A 25325-nucleotide genomic window follows, 5' to 3' on the forward strand; every position below is an offset into this window, starting at 1 on the left:
AATTGGCTGGGAATCAGAGAACTGGATTGCTCATGCTTACAAAAGAACAAAGAGCAGGGCTAATGGGATGTAGGAACTTTGTGCAGACTCTTCCGGAAAGTGTTTAACATGTCACTGGGGGAGCTTTGAGGGTGTAAGGTGTCTGTGTGTGTTCCCCACCATGATCATTTTTCCCCTGGAACTTTCTGTTTGCTGAGTTAGTAGCTAGAATTAGGTTTGAATGAAAAAGTGGTGGTTTTGGAGGGTTCCTTGCAGCTTGGGAACCTGGGGAAAGGCCTTGTAGATGATAACCTGCCAGGGACACCATATGAAAATGTCATCCCTCTCAGTGTGCATGAGGTTGACATAGAGGGGAATTCAAGATACCTCAGTGAAAGGCAAAACGCCTCTGGTTTTGATAGGAATGGAGGTAGGGGAATGGAGTGACCTCTCATTTTTGTCACGATGACGAGATTTTTCTGCCTCTGAACACGTTCTCCACAGGTCCCCTGAAGCCTTTCCAGCCCTGTGGCATCTCCCAGTTCCTGTCTTAGATCTCTTCTTTCCCATAATTACCTAAAAGCACAGTCATACATTCCTGACTGTTCATTTCTAGTAATAATCTCCTCCTTTGCCAGAGCCCCTCATGGTCAGAGTCCAGTCTCCTGCTTCCAACACACATGCTTGCCTCAAATATCCCTCTAACGTCCAAGGTACAACTCTAAATTCTAGGAATTCTCTGACCTTTTGCTCTGGTCCCAGAGAGAACACTGTGTTTTTCAATGCCCAGGTCATTCTTTTAAATAATTACATTCTCTGCCACCCCGAGCAGACTGCTATACTGCCAAAACCATTCTTTTAGACTGGGAATTTCTAGAAATGAATATTTCTTTCAGGTATCTCAGCAAATCTACAATATCCAGGTGTCTGCTAAATTCTACCTCTGTTGAATCACTTTGCTTAGTGAGCAATTCTTTTGATGTGTCTGATCTAAGTATAGCTGGAAACCTATGACAACTTGCTATGGACAGTATGTCTTCCTGTCTCTCACTTAATAAATATCAGAGCTTTAAATTCATGCTGGTACTGAAATGCTCTCTTCTTCCTTTGAGAAAAGCTCTCTAATGGCCTTACTTCTTTTTTGGGAAATGAGACTTGTTGCTCTTCTATATGTGACTTGCTGTCACATTTGTACTTCTTAAGACTTTTCTTCATTTTCCAGTATTTCTACGCTGATCATAGATTGCTGCCCTCTAAAAAGTCATCTGAATAGAAACAACGTTCCACCCCCAACTTGACAAAGATAGAAACTTTAAAAAATAGTATAGGGAGATGTACACACACACACACACATATGCATATATTTAACTTTTAAAGAAATGTTCACAACTGGGAGTTTTGATAATAGTAATCTTTGACGTTGACATATTGTTTTATTTAATAGTTGTTTTCACAAATTTTGTATTGCAGGTGGACTAGCTTAGTAGTTAAAAAGTTAGTTCACATCTTGACATGGTGTGGTCTGGGTGTCGAACTTCTCTAAGCCTCAGTCTCATCTCTGGACCTATCTCATACTGTCATTGGATTTGATGGAACAATGCTTAGAACACATGAAAAGGGTCTGCTGCTGCTGCTGCTAAGTCGCATCAGTCGTGTCTGACTCTATGCGACCCCATAGACGGCAGCCCACCTGGCTCCTCTGTCCCTGGGATTCTCCAGGCAAGAATACCAGAGTGGGTTGCCGTTTCCTTCTCCAATGCATGAAAGTGAAAAGTGAAAGGGAAGTCGCTCAGTCGTGCCCGACTCTTCGAGACCCCATGGACTGCAGCCTTCCAGGCTCCTCCGTCTGTGGGATTTTCCAGGCAAGAGTACTGGAGTGGGTTGCTATTGCCTTCTCCGGATTTGAGCCCTGCTGTTGCTGCTGCTGCTAAGTCGCTTCAGTCGTGTGCGACTCTGTGCGACCCCATAGACGGCAGCCCACCAGGCTCCCCCGTCCCTGGGATTCTCCAGGCAACAATACTGGAGTGGGTTGCCATTTCCTTCTCCTAGATCATGGGAAATGTTCAATTCATGTTACTTATTATCTGATTACCAAACTCTTGTGAAAAAAAAAGTAGGGTGTGGGGCTTCCCTGGTGGCTTAGTGGTAGAGAATCTACCTGCCAATGCAGGAGACACAGGTTCGATCCCTGACTGGGCAGAGCCCATATGCCATGGAGCAACTAAGCTGTGAGCCACAACAACTGAGCCTGTGCTCTGCAGCCCAGGAGCCACAACTACTGAAACTTGGGTGCCCTAGAGCACATGCTCTGCAATGAGAAGCCACCACAGTAAGAAGCCTGCTCATTGCAACTAGAGAAAAGCCCACGCAGCAACAAAGACCCAGCAAAGGCATAAATAAATTAATTAATTTAGTTAAATAAATAAAGTAGAAGCTACTCCCCAAAAATGAGTTAAAATAAAAAAGTAGGGCATGGAGGTTTATCTTCATTTTACTGAAGAGGAAAATGGTGCTCAGAGAGATTAGCTAACACGACAGGCAATTCTTTAGTTTTTAAACCGAGTTTCAATTGCAGTCTTAATGCCAGAACTGGAAACGGGCCATCAAGTGAGTTCACTGGGACCTTTCTCTAGGGTGGAGCCAACACACAGGGAACCTGAAATACCCGTTGAACCGCTCTTGTGGGGTTAAGAGAACCCCTACAAATCTGACCCCGTCAGATGTCTGTAGAGTCACAGAGCTAATGACCCAAGTTCAATTTACGCCAAATGTTAGGAAGGCAGATTCAAATCATTCTTCACTCTTTTGGGGGCAGCAGGGTTGAGGATTGAGGGGAGATGAGAGGAATAAGTTATATTAGTTTTAGTAAGCTGCTCATTTCTAAATGAAACTTACTTGCCTGAGAATTTCTGTGAGTGTGTAGCTAGTTTCAAAACTCAGCTGCCTTGGTTAATGTGGCTTTGCAAAAGGGGCACATAGAGGCTTGGAACCAGCCATGGGATGCTGACTGGCCCTTGCCTTATTTGGGCAGCTGTGTTCATCCAGCGACTTTATGTGAGAGAGGGCTCCTCTTTTTAAGCTACTTGAAAAGTAATGAATCTCCTGAGCTTGTGACAAAGATGCATTCTGTGATTTCTTCTTAGCAGTTTCCTTTCTTTTACAAGATTAAAGTTACCTCCTCACAGCACTCTTTAACCATTCTTGGGTAAGTAACCCAATTTTCTTTTTCCTAAAATATAGTTTTAAAAACAAATTCATTTCTTTTAAAATGAACTGAAATGTTAAGATATTTTGGCTAGGAACAGTCTCACCCCTCATTCTATTGTGCTTCTTTGCAAAAATACTTTTGGTCTGCTCAGCTTTAAGAGAGATAAACTATGTCAGTGAAGAATTCCCAAGAAGTAATTCAAGGGTAATAATTCACATTGTTAAAGATATTTTGTTCCCTGTTAGTGGTAACTTTAATTTATAGGAGTGACATGTTATTAGTCAGTGAACCAGCAAAATCTCTGAAATTACCTTTTCAAAAAGACAATTTAAAGGGCAAACATTTGATATGTACCAAAATTTTGGTAATGCAGATATTCAAAATCATATCTTTGAATTATAATGAAAACATAGTTTAGAATAAGAAGCTGGAAAAACTAGGTTTAGAGGTCAGACCATAGATAGAAAAGTATTTAATATAGGCATAATAATCTGTAAAGAATATATAGATAATTTCTACTGAATATTTTATTTTTACTTCTAACAATTTCCAAAGAACTATAAAATGCCATAGAAATATAACAGCTCTTCTCTGATTGATATATGTCCTCGGGCATGTTTTTGCAATAATAGAAATGTTAGTTTTGCTATTCACACAAAAACCTCAATTTGGCTAATTAAATCTTAGGCACAGTAGTATTCCTACCAGAATTACAGTGAGAAACTGCACACACTGCTTCCTGTCCTGAGCATTTGAGTGTTGCTAGGCAACAGTTAAAAAGGTACCACATTCCTCTGGTGTGGCATTCCCAGGTATTTTTTTTTTTTTTAAAGATACCAGATAAGCTGAGCTGAGAAGCTAGAAATCCATTAGGAATAAAAGATACTGAATGACTGATTTGTGTGCCTGTGTGCATGTGATGTGGATGGAGAGATTTAAGTTATTAGTCTTCATCCACAACTTGCTACAGAGCATAGAACACAAAATTTCTTTAAAAGATGTGGTTGCCAGAACCAGATTAAATTCATAGTGTCTCAACCTTGCCATGAATATCCTACTTGTTTCAACTGTAAGCAGTAAATCGATTTTTTTTTAAGAGGTGAGAGGTTTACAAAACAGCCATAATAGTAGATTATTCATACTGCCCTCTCCCGTTTTACTCCAAAAAACCTGGGAAAGAAGGAGAATAAACTAGAGCCTCCAAACCAAGACATTTGGAAGAAAAGTGAATTAACTTTCATTGGTGTTGGAAATAGAAATAACTTTTTAAAGTTAAAGCTCCTGGAGTTGGTTTTTTATCAAGCTTTTATCCTTAGGGTGAAATTCAGATGCAGAGTTAGAAGCTGAGTAAGGCGGAGTTGTGTTTTCCAAACACAGGCCTGTCCAACAGTGTGACGATGGTGTTCCTCCATCAACAGGTGGGGCCTCTCTGGCCCATTTCCTGAAATATGGATGGGTCAATGGCAGAGCAGAAGGGGTGTCACCTGACTTTGAAAGCCAGGTCTTACAAAATGACAAAGCTCCTGTTGGGATTCCTTTCTTGGAAGTTTCTCTTGAGATCCCTAAGACACACCTGTGAGAGTACCAGTGAGCCTGAAGCCACCTTGCTGGAGAGACCACATGTAAAGTTCCATAGCGATAGTGCAGCTGTTCAAGCCTTCTTCCCACACCAACCTCCAGACACAGAGAACTAGCTTTCAAATCATCCCTAGCTGATGCTGAGTGAAGCAGAGGCAACTGTAGCTACTGAGCCCTGCCCAAATTGCAAAGTACTGAGCAAAGCAGTGTTACTTTAAAAAAAAAAAAAAATTAATTTTATCTATTTGGCTGTGCTGGGTCTTAGTTGCCGGATCTTAAGTTGTGGCATGTGAACTCTTATTTGTGGCATGTAGGATCTAGTTCCCTCACCAGGGATTGAATCCAGGCCCCCTGCATTGGGAGCACAGAGTGAACCCCTGGACCACCAGGGAAGTGCCCCAAAGTAGTGTTATCTTATGGTACTAAGTTTTCTGGTGGTCTGCGATGCATCATTAGAGAACCAGAACATTCGGACTTGGAGAAAACTTTCTTAGAGTTAAATGCTAAGTAAAAATTAATATACATATAGCAGGGTTGGTTGACCAGCTAATTAATAAACTGTAATTTACAGTGTTAGTGTCTGGTTTGAAGCAGAAAACCAATTTGTTTTTGTAAAGAGTTACAAACAAACAAGTATTTGGTTGACCAGTTTCCCTGAAATTCTTAAGCCTAACCATAAGTCTAATGTGCTGATTTCTTAAATATGATAATTAAGTGACTAGAGTAAGGCAAAGGATGGAGGGCTCTTTTAGTTGTCTGCTTCTCATGATTTTCTGGGTAAGGTAAGGGATAGAGTTCAGCCTGGTAGGTCTTCTGCTCCATGTGATTTTGTGGGGGTCACTCAGTTGCCTTCAGCTTGTGGCTGGATTGGGTTGGAATATCCAAGAAGGCCTCGCTCACATGTCTGCTGCTCTTCCACATGGCCTTGCCACTGTGTGCTGTGTCTCATCACTCAGTCATGTAACCCCAGCTTCTTGAATGCATGAAGGCTACCTTCCCAGAGCGGGAAGCAGAAGCTGCCAGACCTCTTAGAGCTTGAGCTTGGAAGCCCAAGCATGACATGTCCACTGTGTCTTACTGGTTAAATGAAATCAGCAACCAAGTCAAGGGAAAAACGACTCTACCTGTGGACAAATGGTGTGTTGTGCACATACAGGGTGGGAAAATAATGTTGGCCATTTGAGAGACAAACAGGAAGAGTAATGGGCTCCAAAGAGGGAGAGAGTGGTTCTGATCCTATATCTGCCAACTAGTTAGCTGTATGTGGTTTTGGCCAAGTCACCTGTTAATGCTTAACCTGTTGGCTCACATGCCAGATAAGGAGAATGAGCTCCAAGATCCTGTCTAGTTCCAGAAATTGGCCTCTAATCAGGATAGAACTTACAGTAGCCTAGAAAGTGAGGGTGGAAGGGTATATAAACAGAAACACAATTAGTGAATTATCCGATTGTTCTCTTCTGGGCTGTTGTTCAGTTCAGTCGCTCATTTGTGTCCGACTCTTTGCGACCCCATGAATTGCAGCACGCCAGGCCTTCCTGTCCATCACCAACTCCCAGAGTTTACCCAAACTCATGTCCGTTGAGTTGGTGTTGCCGTCCAGCCATCCCATCCTCTGTCATCCCCTTCTCCTCCTGCCCCTAATCCCTCCCAGCATCAGGGTCTTTTCCAGTGAGTCAACTCTTCACATGAGGTAGCCAAAGTATTGGAGTTTCAGCTTTAGCATCAGTCATTCCAATGAACACCCAGGACTAATCTCCTTCAGGTTGGACTGGTTGGATCTCCCTGCAGTCCAAGGGACTCTCAAGAGTCTTCTCCAACCCCACAGTTCAAAAGCATCAATTCTTCAGCGCTCAGCTAGCCTGTGCTTAACCTTGAGCTCTGCACAGGCTAACTAGACTGTGACATCCCCCTATTAATCATCCTAGAATCTCAGCTTTCGAGACTTATTCTTCTACCTTCAGTACTTGGCTCCTGTTACAACCTACCTTCCCCTTCCACCTCTTCCTCCTTTTCAGCCTCACAATGTGGAAAATGAAAATGCTCTTCAGTTTTACAGTGAATTTTTTATATTTCATAGGAAGTAGGAAGCATTAGGGCTCTGAAAGGAATTGGGATAGGGATCTTGGAACTAGGATTTGACAAAATAATGTATCCAATGGAATACCTCTCTCAGAATATCTCTCTATGTTGAACAGTCTGTACCTATTGAAGAGGAGACTCTCCGCACCACCCCAGAGTGAACTAAAACAGGTTTTTTGTGTGTTTTTGAAAACCTTCAACCATGGGCTTTATACTTCAGAAATATACAATTCCTTCAGCAAGTAGTCTCAAAAACTTGAGATTTTAGGAGAACTACAGGTTGCCAGAAGGACCCTCCAAACTAGATCTTTGATCCTTATTTGGGAGGTTCAGGATGGATACAATGTATGGTGGGTACACAGGGTCTTTACCTTGAGGATCTCATCATTCAGGAAGTTACCGGGTGCCTTCCAACTTGCAGACCTAATTAGACACAGCAGCTGAGGCCTTCCTGGCTGTGGAAGTCCTTCCTTCCTGCTGCAGGAATTTCCAGAACAGCATCCAGATACAGGCAGAGTCCTGCATACCTTACACAGTTACTCCTTCCCCATAGACTTTGATTTTTCAAGTTGGGGGTAGGGTGCAGACACTAATATAGTGTGCCCTTAGGTCTACTGGATCCTAGATGATCTTTGTGGCACTCAACTCTCACCCCCTCCCTACATCTTTTCTACTTTATTGCCAGAACTCTCAGACTCCTCAAATGACAAAATAGTAATGTTTTCTTGGTCACCGCAAGCAGTGTAAGATCCTCAGGCTCAAAAATGCAGCTTATCATTACTATCAAAATCATCTGTGAGACCTGCCACTCAGTGCATTTTTTTTTTTTTTGTCTTCATTCTTTCTCTAAGCTCTTCCTGTTATCTCCACTAACCAGGATCTTCTTATCCTTGTTTTCTTAATAGGCCACCCTGTCTCCCCCCACAATCTATTCCAGTGCTTCCATTCTGTCAAAACTTTAGTTTCAGCCATATAAATCCAAATGTAGGAAAGACATTCTTTCAACTCTTACGAAGAAAGATGTGCTTAAAAATCAATCCATGAACAGTCATTGAATTCTAAAAGATTTGAGGGGGAGATTGTGGCAAAGAGGAACCAGAAAGTTAAGACCTGAAAGCAGTAACTCATTTTGTTATTTGTTCAATTCTCAGTGTTCCTTAATCCTTTTGCCATTCTAGATTAACAAGAAAATAAAATTTGGGGATACAGCCATTTCCCCATAGGATTTGCACTCAGGTATCCACCACTTCATGGGAAATAGATGGGGAAACAGTGGAAACAGTGTCAGACTTTATTTTTCTGGGCTCCAAAATCACTACAGATGGTGACTGCAGCCATGAAATTAAAAGACGCTTACTCCTTGGAAGGAAAGTTATGACCAACCTAGATAGCATATTCAAAAGCAGAGACATTACTTTGCCAACAAAGGTTCGTCTAGTCAAGGCTATGGTTTTTCCTGTGGTCATGTATGGATGTGAGAGTTGGACTGTGAAGAAGGCTGAGTGCCAAAGAATTGATGCTTTAGAAATGTGGTGTTGGAGAAGACTCTTGAGAGTCCCTTGGACTGCAAGGAGATCCAACCAGTCCATTCTGAAGGAGATCAGCCCTGGGATTTCTTTGGAAGGAATGATGCTAAAGCTGAAACTCCAGTACTTTGGCCACCTCATGCGAAGAGTTGACTCATTGGAAAAGACTGATGCTGGGAGGGATTGGGGGCAGGAGGAGAAGGGGACAACAGAGGATGAGATGGCTGGATGGCATCACTGACTCAATGGATGTGAGTCTGAGTGAACTCCGGGAGTTGGTGATGGATAGGGAGGCCTGGCGTGCTGCGATTCATGGGGTCGCAAAGAGTCGGACACGACTGAGCGACTGATCTGATCTGATCTGATCTGATCAATTGTCTCAGTTCAGTTCAGTCGCTCAGTCGTGTCCGACTCTTTGCGACTCCATGAATCACAGCATGCCAGGCCTTCCTGTCCATCACCAACTCCCAGAGTTCACCCAAACTCACATGCATTGAGTTGGTGATGCCATCCAGTCATCTCATCCTCTGTCATCCCCTTCTCCTCCTGCCCACAATGCCTCTCAGCATCAGGGTCTTTTCCAATGAGTCAACTCTTTGCATGAGGTGGCCAAAGTATTGGAGTTTTAGCCTCAGCATCAGTCCTTCCAATGGACGCTCAGGACTGATCTCCTTTAGGATGGACTAGTTGGATCTCCTTGCAGTCCAAGGGACTCTCAAGAGTCTTCTCCAACACCACAGTTCAAAAGCATCAATTCTTCAGCGCTCAGCTTTCTTCACAGTCCAACTCTCACATCCATACATGACCACTGGAAAAACCATAGCCTTGACTAGATGGACCTTTGTTGACAAAGTAATATCTGCTTTTGAATATGGTATCAAGGTTGGTCATAATTTTCCTTCCAAGGAGTAAGCATCTTTTAATTTCATGGCTACCGGATCGAATAATCAAGCACAACTCTCTGCTGCTAAATATGGGGGACACATGTTTCCCTAAGTCCTGTATCAGGAATGCTCCATCTTACTGAAGTCCATGTTAACAAACACGAAAAGCTAGTTCTCAGCAGACATGTGCTTAACTGAGGGACCCATAGCATTGTTGTTGTTGATCTGTTGCTCAGTCGTGTCTGATATAAAAATATACAAAACTGATAGATATAAGGCACATATTTCAGGTTTTGAGTATAACACCACGGTCTTCATACAGCCTTATACTTCCCTTCATAAAACCATACACAAGAAAACTGCACAAGAATACCTGTGATATTACATTAATAGAAGAAGTTAAAGTGTCACTCGAGTTGTAAGCGTGCCCTGGACTAGCCTCTAAGACAGGAGGGTGGCCAGGTGGGTGCCCTCGGACAGAGGAGAGCATCTCAAAGAGCCTGCCACTCCCACTGGAAGACAGCTGGCCCCCAGTGTGAGTGTGCTGCTCTGAAGGAACCGTTGAGGTTTGTGGTGATATGAAGGAGTTAGTGGAGGTTCCAGAGATTAGCATGTAGACATTAAATGGGCAAATTTGGAGCATTTCTTTCTGACTTCATTCTAACAGTCCCCAAGTGTGCAGACCGTGACACTTCCTTCCTTTTCCGAGGAAATGCCCCCTCCTCCATCCAGGCCTGCCTGGACACTCCTCACCTCCACCGACCCCTACCACCCCCACATAGCATGTAGCAAAGCAGTAAAGACGGCAGGGGTGGGAGGTGCACGCAGACCCTGGATCCCCTGCTCCCTCAGGAGGTGTGGCACAGAGGGGGCGTGGCGAAGCGAGGCCCCGCCTTGCCATTGGCTGCAGCCTGCCCAGGTGGAGGTCCACGTGAGCAGCCGGCCCAGGGCCCAAGGGCGGGTCGTGCAGGCGCACAGCCGAGGTGGGGTGAGGGTGGAGGTGGAAAAGGGGTGACCGCGGAGGAGGGAGTGCCTGGGAACAGGCAACATGTGCCTGGCGCAATGCCCTGCAGCTGGCGGCGGGTGGGGCCTCCGCTTTCCTCTGTCGGCCGAGGCTGCTGACGGGAAAAACCATCCGGGAGGGAGCGCTCCCGCCCAGATTCCCTCCACCCTGAAAGTCTGTGGGATTTCAGGGCCGAGTAAACCAAGCAGAAGCTCAGGGCCATGTTATAGACTCACATTGAGATTTTCAGATTGGCCTTCGAGGCTCCTGTCTGCCAACTACCGGCTCTGTGACCGCAGGCGTCGCTTAACCTGGCCTGTTTCCCCACTCTTTGAGAGGCTTGTGGCCTGCGAGTAGCCACGAAGAAAAGAGTTCACGTCCTAATCACTACCTGCCTAGTGAGTATTCAGAGCGCCCAAATCACTGCCTTGCCCTCAGGGAGCAAGTGCCCGCGCTGAGCAAGATGAAAGTTACATGGTGGGTTAGAGCCAGGGCCTCTGTGTGAGCTTGGACCTGTTTCCTCGTAAGCGCACAGAATATGCTTCGAAGGTAACAAGAAGAAGTGTGGAGCCGCGTTCATAACACGAGTCCCAGGTGTGGGGAGTGCAAAGGGCGTCTTTGTGAAGTTCATTTCTGAGTAGCCCTGATGGGGCCCGGATGGAGCGGGGGAGGGGGTGGTGGTGGTGCAAACAGCCCAGGCGAGCCAGGTTGCATTCCTGCAGATAGAGGTCAATTAACACTCTGTCCGCTAGCCAGGGAGAAGGGATACACTTACTAATTCATTACGCACACTTCTGGTTATCCCTGCCTTGAAAGTCTTCCTGGGTGTGATTTCCCCGATCTCTAGCTGGTAGTGTTCTGGAAACCACTGGTTCTGCATTGATGCTTACCCTTAGTCTTGTTGCGATGATGATGGTGATGAAGCAAATGTGGTTCATCTGTATTTGAAGCCGTTATGAGTGTACTGGATTAATTCGGAGTAAAATTGTCAGTACTCAGCAGGAAAGCTGGTAAAACCAGATGTTCAACAGTTACTGGGGCTTCATGTTGAAAGCTTGAAAAATACTCATGTTCTGTGCTGTATTACCTTCTTGGTCTCAGTAATGCCCCTGCCTCCATCGTCCCTGGGGTGGTCCTTAAAAGCTCTTCTGAATTTTCTTTGGACATTTTGACCTTAATCTCACCTTTTCCTACCAGTAACTACTTTAAGATCCTGTTGCTGCAAGAGTTGAGGGAAAATCCGTTTGTAATATTATTTAGAGCAGGATGACCACACCCTGACTTCTGCTGAGTGTTGAGTAAATCAAACTACTGTTCTTTCTGGAAAAAACCTGCAGCTCAAACTGGGATTAGGGATGAAGAAACCCAGCTGGATTTTGCCCCTGAGTGCCTGTGGCAGTTTCTGTTTGTGGTGTGTTTATCGTAAAACCTGCCTTGTGAGAATGTGACTAGCTTTTTGTAAGCCTACCAGTGGCTACACATGATCTCTGATGCTTTGCTAAAATACATACAAATAACTGATGGATCCTAACCCCCTTAAATGACTGACAAATGTTTGCGAAAGTCAGTGGCTTGCTTACACAGTGGCTCCTTGTTGGAAAAAGTGACCATTTGGTTGATATTATCTATGATTTGATAATTTAAAAATATACTATTGAAAGCATGTGATAGAGTCCAGAGTTTGACTTTTTCATTTATTTTCATCTTTTTGTTTCAACATTTTAAGCAGTTGTTGGAGAATTTACTTGCTGATGGTACAGTTTCTTGAATTTGGCTTCAACAAGCTAGTTGTCCTTGGTCTCATTTTTCCAGTTCAACGTATATTATTTAACTGAGAGTACAGTATGAAGTGCAACAATCATAAATAGTCGTTGAAAACGTACCATTTCTATTCAATATTTATGTTTATCATTTATATCCATTTTATTTCACCATTTTGGATACTGAGGAATAATACAGTGTTTATGTTCTTTCATCTTAGTTTTATGACTTGTTTCCTCTATTTTTCTTAAGAGAAAAAAGTCTTTCTGATAAGTGAAGCCTTTTAATTGTGGTAGAAATCCTGACTATTTATAATGTTGCATTGAGAAACTGTAGTCTCCTTTAACATTTTTGTTGTTTTTTTCTTTGTTTCAAATGAAATGATCAACTCTTGCAATGTTAGTGTGGCCCTTAGCCAAAGCCATTTATTTCTTACTTTAATAAAGGGGTCAAAAATTTTAATTGAATGTATAGCAAGTACTTCAGAATCTGCTCATAAAATTGATATTGGATGACAAGGGTTGTAGACTTCAGAAAAGGAAAAGTAAATTTGTGTCTACCCTGTGCTTTATTAAAGTAAAAGTTAAAAATATAGGAAATTAGTAGTAGTAGAAAGCACTGATGGATAAAAATAAGCCCTTAGACTTTGAGCAACATGGGTTAATTAATGATACATATATGTATATGGTATTTATATGTGTATGTACTATTGTGTGATTTACAGAATGCTTTCACTTTATCTCCTCTCATCATTTCTTCTATATCATTTTGATATAGGTCTTGCTTAATATCATTTTGATATAGGTCTTGTTTAATATCATTTTGATATAGGTCTTGCTTAGTATCATTTTGATATAGATCTTGCTTAATATTTTGATATAAGTCTTGCTTAAGCCATTGAAGATAAGGAAAAAATTCAAAAAAATAAAAAAATCAGAGAAGGCAAAAGGAAATTGCCCAGGGTCTTCTGAGTCCAAGTCCTATAATACACAGTATAAAAAGACATGGTGGCAATGAATATTTTTGACTGAGCCCATTGTCAGTGCAGTCAGTATAGCTGAATTACACCTCTTCCTGTGTGATTGACTCCTCTGTTCTGATTTGTACCTGTTTCTATTATTAAAATAAGGATTTCTGAATTTAACAGTAACAGGAATAGAGCGGTGAAAAAGATGTAAAGCAGCCCCAGCTCTCATGGGAGTTACAATTTAGATGGAGTAGCAGAGAGCAAAATAACTGCAATGTGGTAAGGGATAAACAGCACACAGCCCAGCTTAGAGTGTCATGGAAAGATTCTCAGGAAAAGGATACCTTAGTTGAGGTCTGAAGGTTAAGTAAAAATCAAGTGAAGGCAGGAGGAGATGGACATTCTCAGTAAAGGAGCAGCATGTGAGAAGAGGATGCAGAGAGTGCATTCATTCTTCTAGTACCTGGAGAATACGGTGTTAATCATTATAGATGTATGGGTGTGTTGGGGGCAGTGGCTTTGGTGAAGGGAGAAAATGTGAAAGATGAGGATAGATAAGGAAGAAGGAATCAAAGGACTTTGAATCTGTGGGTCAGGATTTTGGAAAGTAGGGTAGGAGAATGCTGGGCACTTCAAGAGTGTAAGTAGGAGGAACAACCATTAAGAGACCATTGTTGAAATCCTGGTAAGACATGGTAGTTTTCAGTACCTGCAAAGGGTACTGACATTGCAGATAAACAGGATGGAAAAGGGGAAATAATTGAAGAAATGTGAGTAGAATGTTTTTCTTTAAAAAATGTTTTTTTATTCTAGAACTTAACTGGTAGAAACTCAAGTTGCATGTTGCAGACCTTGAATCTTGAGAGATTTTTTTATTGCATTTTTTAAAATTTATTTTTTAATTGAAGGATAATTGCTTTACAGAATTTGTTGTTTTCTGTCAAACCTCAACATGAATCAGCCATAGGTATACATATATCCCCTTCCTTTTGAACTTCCCTCCCATCTTCCTCCCCATCCCACCCCTCTAGGTTGATACAGAGGCCCTGTTTGAGTTTCCTGAGCCATACAGCAAATTCCCCATTGGCTATCTATTTTACATATGGTAATGGAAGTTTCCCTGTTACTCTTTCCATACACCTCACCCTCTCCTCCCCTCACTCCATGTCCATAAGTCTATTCTATATGTCTTTCTCCACTGCTGCCCTGTAAATAAATTCTTCAGTACCATTCTTCTAGCTTCCGTATATATGTGTTAGAATGCGGTATTTATCTTTCTCTTTCTGACTGACTTCACTTTGTATAATGGGCTCTAGGTTCATCCACCTCATTAGAACTGACTCAAATGTGTTCCTTTTTTATGGTTGAATAATATTCCATTGTGCATATGTACCATAACTTCTTTATCCATTCATCTGTCGATGAACATCTAGGTTGCTTCCATGTTCTAGCTATTGTAAATAGTGCTGCAATGAACAATGGAATACATGTCTTTTTCAATTTTGGTTTCAGGGTATATGCCTAGGAGTGGGATTGCTGAATCATATGGTGGTTTTATTCCTAGTTTTTTTTTTAAGAAATCTTTGTACAGTCTTCCATAGTGACTGTATCAATTTACATTTCTGCCAACAGCAGACCTTGAATCTTTAACATGAAAGTTTGTTGATTTACAATATTGTATTACTTTCAGTTACACAGCATAGTGACTCAACACTTTTTAAGATTACACTCCATTTAAAGTTGTTATGAAATATTGACTGTATTCCCCGTGCTGTACAATATACCCTTCTAGCTATTTTATTTTTTATTGGAGTATGATTGCTTTACAATGCAGTGTTAGTTTCTGCTGAACAACAAAGTGAATGAGCTATGTGTGTATATATATCCCTTCCCTCTTGGACCGCCTTCCCCCTCCCCTCCATTCTATACCTGATCCCACCTGGCTAGGTCACCTTGGAGCCCTGAGCTGAACTCCCTGGGCTATACTGCAGGGTCCCACTAGCTATTTGTTTTACGCTCCGGAGTGTATGTATGTCAGTCCTAACCTCCCAGTTCATCCCCAACCCCCGCCCCGCCCCATGCCGTGTCCACGCATCCCTTCTCTTCCTCTGTGTCTCTATTCCTGCCCTGGAACTAGGTCCATCTGTACCATTTTTCTCGATTCCATATGTGTTAATATGCGATTAATTAGTTTTGTTTTTCTCCTTCTGACTTACTTCACTTTATATGACAGTCTCTAGATCTATCCACATCTCTACAAATCACCCAATTTTGTTTCTTTTTATGGCTGAGAAATATTTCGCTGTATATATGTACCACATATTCATCTGTTGATGGACACTTAGGTTGCTTCCATGTCCTAGCTGTTGTCAGTAGTGCTGCAGTGAACATTGGGGCACATGTGTCTTTTTGAATTAGAGTTTTCCCAGGCTATATAGCTCAGTTGGTGAAGAATATGCCTGCAATGTATGAGACCCTGGTTAGATTCCTGGGTCAGGAGGATCCGCTGGAGAAGGGATAGGCTACCCACTGCAGTATTCTTGGGCTTCCCTTGTGGCTCAGTTGGTAAAGAATTTGTCTGCAATGCGGGAGACCTGGGTTCGATCCCTGCGTTGCGAAGATCCCCTGAAGAAGGGAATGGCTACCCAACCCACTCCAGTATTCTGGCCTGGAGAATTCCATGGACTGTATAGTCCATGGGGTCACAAAAAGTCGGACACAACTGAGTGACTTTCACTTTCACTTCTGGGTGATGGCTGGGTCATTAGTAGTTTTATATGCCCAGTAGTGGGATGGCTGGGTCATTAGTTGTTCTATATTTTTTAATTTTTAAAAGAACCTCCATATTGTTCTCCATAATGGCTGTATGAATTTACATTCCGACCTGCAGTGCCAGTGGGTTCCCTTTTCTCCACACTCTCCAGCATTTATTGTTTGTAGATTTTTTGATTATGGCCATTCTGCATAGCGTAAGATGATACCTCCTTGTATTTTTATTTTTTATTTTTTCTCATTGTAGTTTTGATTTGCATTTCTCTAATACTTAACCCCAGGTGGATGAGTTTGGTTCCGGGGCTTGTGCAGACTTCGTGGTGGGAGGCACTGGTGCCTGCCCACTGGTGAGTGGAGCTGGATTTTGTCACTCTGGTGGGCAGGGCTGTGTCAAGGGGCATGTCTCGAGGTGGCTGTTGGCTCAGGATGACTTGAGGCAGCCTGTCTGTTGATTAGTGGGGCTGTGTTTCCACCCTGTTGGTTGTTTGGTCTGAGGTGTCCCAGCACTGGAGCCTGCAGGCTATTGAGTGGGGCCAGGTCTTGGTGCCGAGACAGGACTTCCAGGAAAGCTCCCTCCAGAAGTACTCCGTAGGGCCCTGTACCACTGGTGTTCTTGCCCCTGCAGTGGGCCGTAGCCGACCCCTGCCTTGCCGGGATACTCTCCAAGTCCTGCAGGTACATCTGGCCTGGACTCCTGGGGCATGCATGCTCAGTTGCACAATCATGTCCGACTCTTTGCAGCCCCACAGGCTGTAACCTGCCAGGTTCCTCTGTCCATTGAATTTTCCGGATAAGAAAACTGGAGTGGGTTGTCATTCCTCTTCCAGGGGATCTTCCCTACCCAGGGATTGAACCCATGTCTCCTCTGTCTCCTGCATCGCAGGCAGATTCTTTACCACTGAGCCACCAAGGAAGCCCTGGGGAGTCACTGATTTACCCTGGTTCCCACTGTATGTGAAACCATGTGTGCACCTTTCAAGAGTGGAGTCTCTATTTCCCCTAATTCTGTGGAGCTCCTCCACTCAAGTCCTGCTGGCCTTCAAAGCCAAATGGGGGCTCTGCCTCCTGATACCAGACCCCCAGACTGGGGAGCCTGATGGGCTCAGAACTTTCACTCCTGCAGGAGACCCTCTGCAATATAATTATTATCCAGTTTGTGGATCGCCCACACAGTAGGTGAGCTTCCCAGGTGGTGCTAATGGTAAAGAAACTGCCTGCCGGTACAGGTAGACGTAGAGACGCAGGTTTGATACCTGGGTCAGAAAGATCCCCTGGAGGCGGGCATGGCAACCTACTCCAGTATTCTTGCCTGGAGAATCCCATGGACGGAGGAGCCTGGCAGGCTGCAGACCGTAGGGTTGCACAGAGCTGGACGCGACTGAAGGGGCTTAGCACGCACACATAGGTAGGTAGGGATTAGCTAGTATTGTGAAGGTGCCCCTCCTGTGGTCTTGTTGTGGCTTCTTCTTTGTCTTCGGATGTAGAATGTCCTTTATTGGTAGGTTGCAGTGTTTTTTTTTGTTGATAGTTGTTCAGCAGTTAGTTGTGATTTTCATGTTTTCCTGAGAGGAGGTAGGTTCAAGTCCTTCTGCTCCTCCATCTTGTCTGCAGTCCTGCTGTTATCTCAGTCTCTCTTGCTTTTATTAAACAGGCTCTTTCCAGTGTTTTCCAAACCCTGTGGTGGCTCATGATGAGGTTTTCTGGGTCCTCTTTAAAGATGAATGTCCAGTGTGGTCACTCAGAGCAACCTTGAGGTTCTTGTATACTGGGAAGCTAGAGATCTGGGGTGTGCTAAGCATCAGGAATGGCCCAGAGTGAAGATTCCAGTAGGCTCTTGTGGATTTCTTAATATTTTTAGTGGACTCCATAATTTGGCTTCTGTATCCATCACCCTAACCCAAGAGAAACTGCCTGAAATTCACTGCACAAGCAGCACAGAAAAGTGTAGGTTCTCTACTCTTTGGTGAGCCGAGGCAGAAGCTACCACCAGCAAAATCAAACCTTCTGGGCTGCTGTCTTTTTCTTTTTTGTCCTTTAACTTAAAAAAAATTATTTATTTATCTGTTTTTAATACCCAAAACATCTTGTATTGGGATATAGCGGATTAACAATGTTGTGGGAGTTTCAGGTGAACAGCAAAGGGACTCAGCCATACACATACATGTAACTTTATTTTGTATTATGTGAGTGTTAGTCGCTCAGTCATGTCCAACTCTTTGCAACCCTATGGACTTTAACCTGCCAGGCTTCCCTGTCCATGGAATTTTTCAGGCAAGAATTTTCTTTCTCTAGGGGATCTTCCCGACCCATGGATGGAACCCACTAGTGTCTCCTGCATGGGCAGGTGGATTCTTTACCACTGCACCGCCTGGGAAGCCCACATTTTGTATTGGAGTATAGCCAGTTAACACTGTTGTGATGGTTTCAGGTCAGTAGCAAAGGGGCCCAACTGTACACACATATATATATCCATTCTCCCCTGAACTCCCCTCCCATCCATTCTGCCACATAACATTGCTCAAAACTCTGTGCTGTACAGTAGGTCCTTGTTGGTTATCCGTTTTAAATATAGCAGTGTGTACATGTCTATCCCAAACTCCCTAACTATCCCTTTCCCTATCCTGTTTTTTTTTTTTTTAAGTATAGTAAGAACATACATAAGATGAGACCTCTTCTCATAAAAGATTAGTGTACAGTGTTAACTACAAGCACAATATTATGTAGCAAATCTCTGGAACTTTTTCATCTTGCACGACTGGAAATGTATACCCATTGAATAACAACTCCCCATTTCCTCTTTTCCTTCAGACTCTGGCTGCCACCATACTCCATCTGCTTAGTTAAGTTTAGGTAACTCATGTAAGTGTAAAATGCAGTATCTGTTCTGGCTGGCTTTTTCACTTTGTATAATGCCCTCCCGTTTCATCCATTTTGTAGCATACAAAAGGATATCCTTCTCTTTCTGGCTGAATAATATTGCACTGTGTATGCCATATCTTCTTTATCCATTCGTCTGTTGACTAATAGTTGTTTCCACCTTTTAGCGCTTGTGGCCAATGCTTCAGTGAACAGGGGAGTACATCCAGCTCTTAGAGGTCTTGATTTCATTTCTCTTGGATAAATACCAAGAGATTGGTATTGCTGGATCATATGGTAGTTCTAGTTTTGATTTTTGAGGAACCTCTGTACCATTTTGTATAGTGGCTGTGCCATCCAACAATCTCACCATCAGTGCACTAGGGTTCCAGTTTCTCTACATCCTCAGCAACACGTGTTATTTGATAATGGCCATCCTGAGAGGCATAAGGTGATTTCTCATTGTGGTTTTGATTTGCACTTTCCTGATGATGAGCATCTTGTCATGTACCGGTTGGCTGTTTGCAGATCTTCTTTGGAGAAATGTCTTCCCAAATCTTCTGTCCATTTTGACCAGGCTATTCGTTCTGTTTTGCTATTGAATTGTACCCATTCCTTATATATTTTGAATATTAATCTCTTATCAGTTTGCAGATACTTTCTACCTTTTCATAGGTTGCCTTTTGACTCTTGATTGTTTACTTTGCTGTGCAGAAACTTTTTAGTTTGATGTAGCCCCGACTCGTCCATTTTGCTTTTCTTGCCTGTCCTTTTTGGCATTCAAATCTGTGCCAAGACCAATGTCATGAAGCTTTTCCTCTTTGTTTTCTTTTTGGAGTTTTACAGTTTCAGGTCTTATATATAAATTTTTAATACATTTTAAGTTGATGTTTGTGTATAGTCTAGTTTCATTCTTTTGCCTGTGGATATCCACTTTTCCCAGCCTCTTTTGTTGGAGACTGTCCTTTCAAAAATACGCAGGACTGGGAAATAGACCCTTGAAGGGTACAAACAGAACCTTGTACACACTAAGACCCAGGAGAAAGGAGCAGTGACCCTGCAAGAGACTGACCCACTCTTGCCTGGGAGTGTCCAGAAGTTTCCAGCAGAGGTATGGCTTGGTGGTGGCCTGCTGCAGGGTTGGGGGCACTGAGTGTAACAGTACATACATGAGACCTTTTGAAGGAGGTTGCATTATCTTCATTACCTCCACCATAGTTTCAGTTTAGTTCAGTCGTTCAGTCGTGTCGGACTCTTTGCAACCCCATGAATCGCAGCACGCCAGGCCTCCCTGTCCATCACCAACTCCCAGAGTTCACCCAAACTCATGTCCATCGAGTCGGTGATGCCATCCAGTCATCTCATCCTCTGTCATCACCTTCTCCTCCTGCCCCCAATCCCTCCCAGCATCAGAGTCTTTTCCAATGAGTCAACTCTTCGCATGAGGTGGCCAAAGTATTGGAGTTACAGCCTCAGCATCAGTCCTTCCAATGAACACCCAGGACTGGTCTCCTTTAGGATGGACTGGTTAGATCTCCTTGCAGTCCAAGGTACTCTCAAGAATCTTCTCCAACACCACAGTTCAAAAGCATCAATTCTTTGGAGCTCAGCTTTCCTCACAGTCCAACTCACATATCCATACATGACCGATGGAAAAACCATAGCCTTGACTAGACAGACCTTTGTTGGCAAAGTAATGTCTCTGCTTTTTAATATGCTATCTAGGTTGATCATAACTTTCCTTCCAAGGAGTAAGTGTCTTTTAATTTTATGGCTACAATCACCATCTACAGTGATTTTGGAACCCAAAAAAATAAAAGTCTGACACTGTTTCCACTGTTTCCCCATCTATTTCCCATGAAGTGATGAGACCAGATGCTATGATCTTCGTTTTCTGAATGTTGAGCTTTAAGCCAACTTTTTCACTCTCCTCTTTCACTTTCATCAAGAGGGTTTTTAGTTCCTCTTCACTTTCTGCCATAAGGGTTGTGTCATCTGCATATCTGAGGTTATTGATATTTCTCCTGGCAATCTTGATTCCAGCTTGTGCTTCTTCCAGTGCAGCGTTTCTCATGATGTACTCTGCATAGAAGTTAAATAAGCAGGGTGACAATATACAGCCTTGACGTACTCCTTTTCCTATTTGGAACCAGTCTGTTTTTCTTCCAGTTCTGTTGCTTCCTGACCTGCATATAGGTTTTTCAGGAGACAGGTCAGGTGGTCTGGTATTCCCATCTCTTTCAGAGCCCCCACCATAGTTTGTGAGTGAAGTTGCTCAGTCGTGTCCGACTCTTTACTACCCCATGGACTGTAGCCTACCAGGCTCCTCCGTTCATGGGATTTTCCAAGCAAGAATACCAGAGTGGATTGCCATTTCCTTCTCCAGGTGATCTTCCCAACCCAAGGATTGAACCCTGGTCTCCTACATTGTAGGCAGCCGCTTTATAGTCTGAGCCAACAGGGAAGTCCCCACCATAGTTTGGCCCTAGGTAAATAACAGGGAGGGAACACAGCTCCACCCATCAGCAGAAAATTGGATTAAAGATTTACTGACCATGGCCCTGCCCATCAGAACAGGACCCAGTTTCCCCCTAGTCAGTCTCTCCCATCAGGAAGCCTCCATAAGCCGCTAATCCTTCTCCATCAGAGGGCAGACAGACTGAAAACCACAATCACAGAAAACTAACCAATCTGATCATATGGACCACAGCCTTGTCTAACTCAATGAAACTATGAGCGATGCCATGTAGGGTCACCAAGACGGATGGGTCATGGTGAAGAGTTGTGATAAAACGTGGTCCACTGGAGAAGGGAATGGCAAACCACTTCAGTATTCTTGCCTTGAGAACCCCATGAACAGTATGAAACAGGAAAAAGTAAGACACTGAAAGATGAACTCCCCAGGTTGGTAGGTGCCCAATATTCTACTGGAGATCAGTGAAGAAATAACTCCAGAAAGAATGAAGAGATGGAGCGAAAGCAAAAACAACACCCAGCTGTGGATGTGACTGGTGATAGTAGCAAAGTGTGATGCTGTAAAAAGCAATACTGCATAGGAACCTGGAATGTTAGGTCCATGAATCAAGCCAAATTGGAAGTGGCCAAACAGGAGATGACAAGAATGAATATCGACATTTTAGGAATCAGCAAACTAAAATGGACTGGAATGGGTGAATTTAACTCAGATGACCGTTATATCTACTACTGTGGGCAGGAATCCCGTAGAAGAAATGGAGTAGCCATCATGGTCAACAAAAGAGTCTGAAATGAAGTACTTGGATGCAATCTCAAAAGTGACAGAAGGATCTCTGTTTCCAAGGCAAACCATTCAACATCACGGTAATCCAAGTCTATATACCCTGACCAGTAATGCTGAAGAAGCTGAACTTGAACAGTTCTATGAAGACCTACAGACTTTCTAGAACTAACACCCAAAAAAGATGTTATTTTCATTATATGGGACTGGAATACACATGTAGGAAATCAAGAAACACCTGGAGTAATAGGCAAATTTGGCCTTGGAGTACAGAACGAAGCAGGGCAAGGCTAATAGAGTTTTTCTAAGAGAACGCTCTGGTCATAGCAAACACCCTCGTCCAGTAACACACAAGAAGACTCTGTACATGGACATCACCAGATGGTCAATACCAAAATCAGCTTGATTATATGCTTTGCAGCCAAAGATGAAGGAGCTCTATACAGTCAGCAAAAACAAGCCTGGGAGATGACTGTGGCTCAGATCATGAACTCCTTATTGCCAAATTCAGACTTAAATTGAAGAAAGTAGGTTAAACCACTAGACCATTCAGGTATGACCTAAATCAAATCCCTTATGATTATACAGTGGAAGTGACAAATAGGTTCAAGGGATTAGAACTGGTAGACAGATTGCCTGAAGAACAATGGATGGAGATTCGTGGCATTGTACAGGAGACAGGGATCAAGACCATCACCAAGAAAAAGAAATGCAAAAAAGCAAAATGGCTGTCTGAGGAGACCTTACAAATAGCTGTGAAAAGAAGAGAAGTGAAAACCAAAGCAGAAAAGGAAAGATACACTCATTTGAATGCAGAGTTCCAAAGAATACCAAAGAGAGATAAGAAAGCCTTCTTCAGTGATCAGTGCAAAAAAAAAAAAAAAAATAGAGGAAAACAATAGAATGGGAAAGTCTAGAGATCTCTTCAAGAAAATTGGAGATACCTAGGGAACATTTCATGCAAAGATAGGCATGATAAAGGACAGAAATGGTATGGACCTAACAGAAGCAGACGATATTAAGAAGAGGTGGCAGGAATACACAGAAGAACTGTACAAAAAGATCTTCATGACCCAGATAATCACGATGGTGTGATCACTCACCGAGAGCCAGACATCCTGGGATATGAAGGCAAGTGGGCCTTAGGAAGCATCACTATGAACAAAGCTAGTGGAGGTGATGGAATTCCAGTGGAGCTATTTCAAATCCTAAATGATGATGCTGTGAAAGAAAGTGCTGCACTCAATATGCCAGCAAATTTGGAAAACTCAGCAGTGGCCACAGGACTGGAAAAGGTCAGTTTTCATTCCAATCCCAAAGAAAGGCAATGCCAAAGAATGCTCAAACTACCACACAATTGCCCTCATCTCACACGCTAGTAAAGTAATGCTCAAAATTCTCCAAGCTAAGCTTCAACAGTACATGAACCGTGAACTTCCAGATGTTCAAGCTGGATTTAGAAAAGGCAGAGGAACCAGAGATCAAATTGCCAACATCTGTTGGGTCATCAGAAAAGCAAGAGAGTTCCAGAAAAATACCCACTTCTGCTTTATTGACTATGCCAAAGCCTTTGATTGTGTGGACCACAGCAAACTGGAAAATTCTTTAAGAGATGGGAATACCAGATCACCTGACCTGCCTCTTGAGCGATCTGTATGCAGGTCAGGAGGCAACAGTTAGAATTGGACATGGAACAACAGACTGGTTCCAAATAGGGAAAGGAGTATGTCAAGGCTGTATATTGTCACCCTGCTTATTTAACTTACATGCAGAGTACATCATGTGAAATGCTGGGCTGGATGAAGTACAAGCTGGAATCAAGATTGCTGGGAGAAATATCAATAACCTCAGATATGCAGATGACACCACCCTTATGGCAGAAAGCGAAGAAGAACTAATGAGCCTCTTGATGAAAGTGTAGAGGAGAGTGAAAAAGTTGGCTTAAAACTCAACATTCACAAAACCAAGATCATGGCATCCGGTCCCATCACTTCATGGCCAGATGGGGAAACAGTGGGAACAGTGACAGACTTTATTTTTTTGGGCTCCAAAATCACTGCAGATGATGACTGCAGCCATGAAATTAAAAGACACTTGCTCCTTGGAAGAAAAGCCATGACCAACCTAGACAGTGTATTAAAAAGCAGAGACATTACTTTGCCAACAAAGGTCCGTCTAGTCAAAACTATGGTTTTTCATGTATGGATGTGAGATTTGGACTATAAAGAAAGCTGAGGCCCAAATAATTGATGCTTTTAAACTGTGGTGTTGGAGAAGATTCTTGAGAGTCCCTTGGACTGCAAGGAGATCCAACCAGTCCATCTTAAAGAACATCAGTCCTGAATATTCATTGGAAGGACTGATGCTGAAGCTGAAACTCCAATACCTTGACCACGTGATGCACAGAACTGACTCTTTTGAAAAGACCCTGATGCTGGGAAAGATTGAAGGTGGGAGGACAAGGGGTTGACAGAGGATGGGATGGTTGGATGGCATCACTGACTCAATGGACATGAGTTTGAGTAAAGTCTGGGAGTTGGTGATGGACAGGGAGGCCTTGTGTGCTGCAGTCCATGGGGTTGCAAAGAGTGGGACACGACTGAGTGACTGAACTGAACTGACAATCAGAATATTAAAAATTTTTTTTCAAAATTAAGAAATATCAAAGAAATTTAAAAGTGAGCAATAAGTTTGAAAAAATGGTTCACTTAAGATATGAATGGCATATTATTTAAATGTTCTAATCTTATACATCTTTTGTTGTTTGCTTGTTTAATCAACAAGGGTTATCTGGGTGGGAAGTTTTTGGCCCAATATTGTTTTCTTTGTACCTTAATGAATTTTAACTTGTTTTGAAATGTTCTTACAGGTAAAACCCTAGTCAATAAAAACTCTAATAAGGGGTGTGTGTGTGTGTTCAAAAGTAAACACATTTTTAATATTTTTTTCTGGTTCTCCAGGAATAGCAGTAGTGAAAGTAAAAGGAAGCCACAGACTCTCTTGGGCGATTATATGTGGTGGCTTCATCATTCTATATGGTCATGCTGATTAACTGACTTGTTCAGCCTGTTGGACCAGAAGAAAATATGACTTTCCCAGTTGTATTCAAATCCATCAGGCATGAAAACAGATTGGTGATTTGTTTTTTTTGTCTTAAACAGGAGCAACTGCCTGGTTTCTGCTTAGGCAAATGTGGTAGGTGGAATCATGGGCCCCTCAAGGATGTTCATGTCCTAATGCCTCGGTCTTGTGACTATATTACCTTCCATGGCAAAAGGGATTTGGCAGATGTGGTTATGTTGAGGATGTTGAGATAGGGAGACTTCCTGGATTAGTCGCATGGGACCAGTGTCATCACAAAAGTCCTAGTAAGTAAAAGAGGAAGGCATGGCATCACAGTCAGTGTGGTACAGCCTGTGAGGGATTTGATCAGCCATTTCTAGCTTTGCAGGTGGG

The 25325-nt window shown here is 42.9% G+C and overlaps 1 long non-coding RNA gene across 1 annotated transcript in view; it reads left to right on the top strand.

The window, feature by feature from the left end:
- The first annotated feature begins 2068 nt into the window (after positions 1-2068).
- The window catches only part of LOC133235185 (uncharacterized), a 41232-nt gene continuing 17975 nt past the window's right edge, over positions 2069-25325 (top strand). Inside the window, exon 1 of the long non-coding RNA XR_009732465.1 lies at positions 2069-3184. This is a non-coding gene — a long non-coding RNA (uncharacterized LOC133235185). The remainder of the gene's footprint in view (positions 3185-25325) is intronic.

This window comes from Bos javanicus, chromosome 22 (assembly GCF_032452875.1).
Source record: "Bos javanicus breed banteng chromosome 22, ARS-OSU_banteng_1.0, whole genome shotgun sequence".
Classification (NCBI taxonomy): domain Eukaryota; kingdom Metazoa; phylum Chordata; class Mammalia; order Artiodactyla; family Bovidae; genus Bos; species Bos javanicus.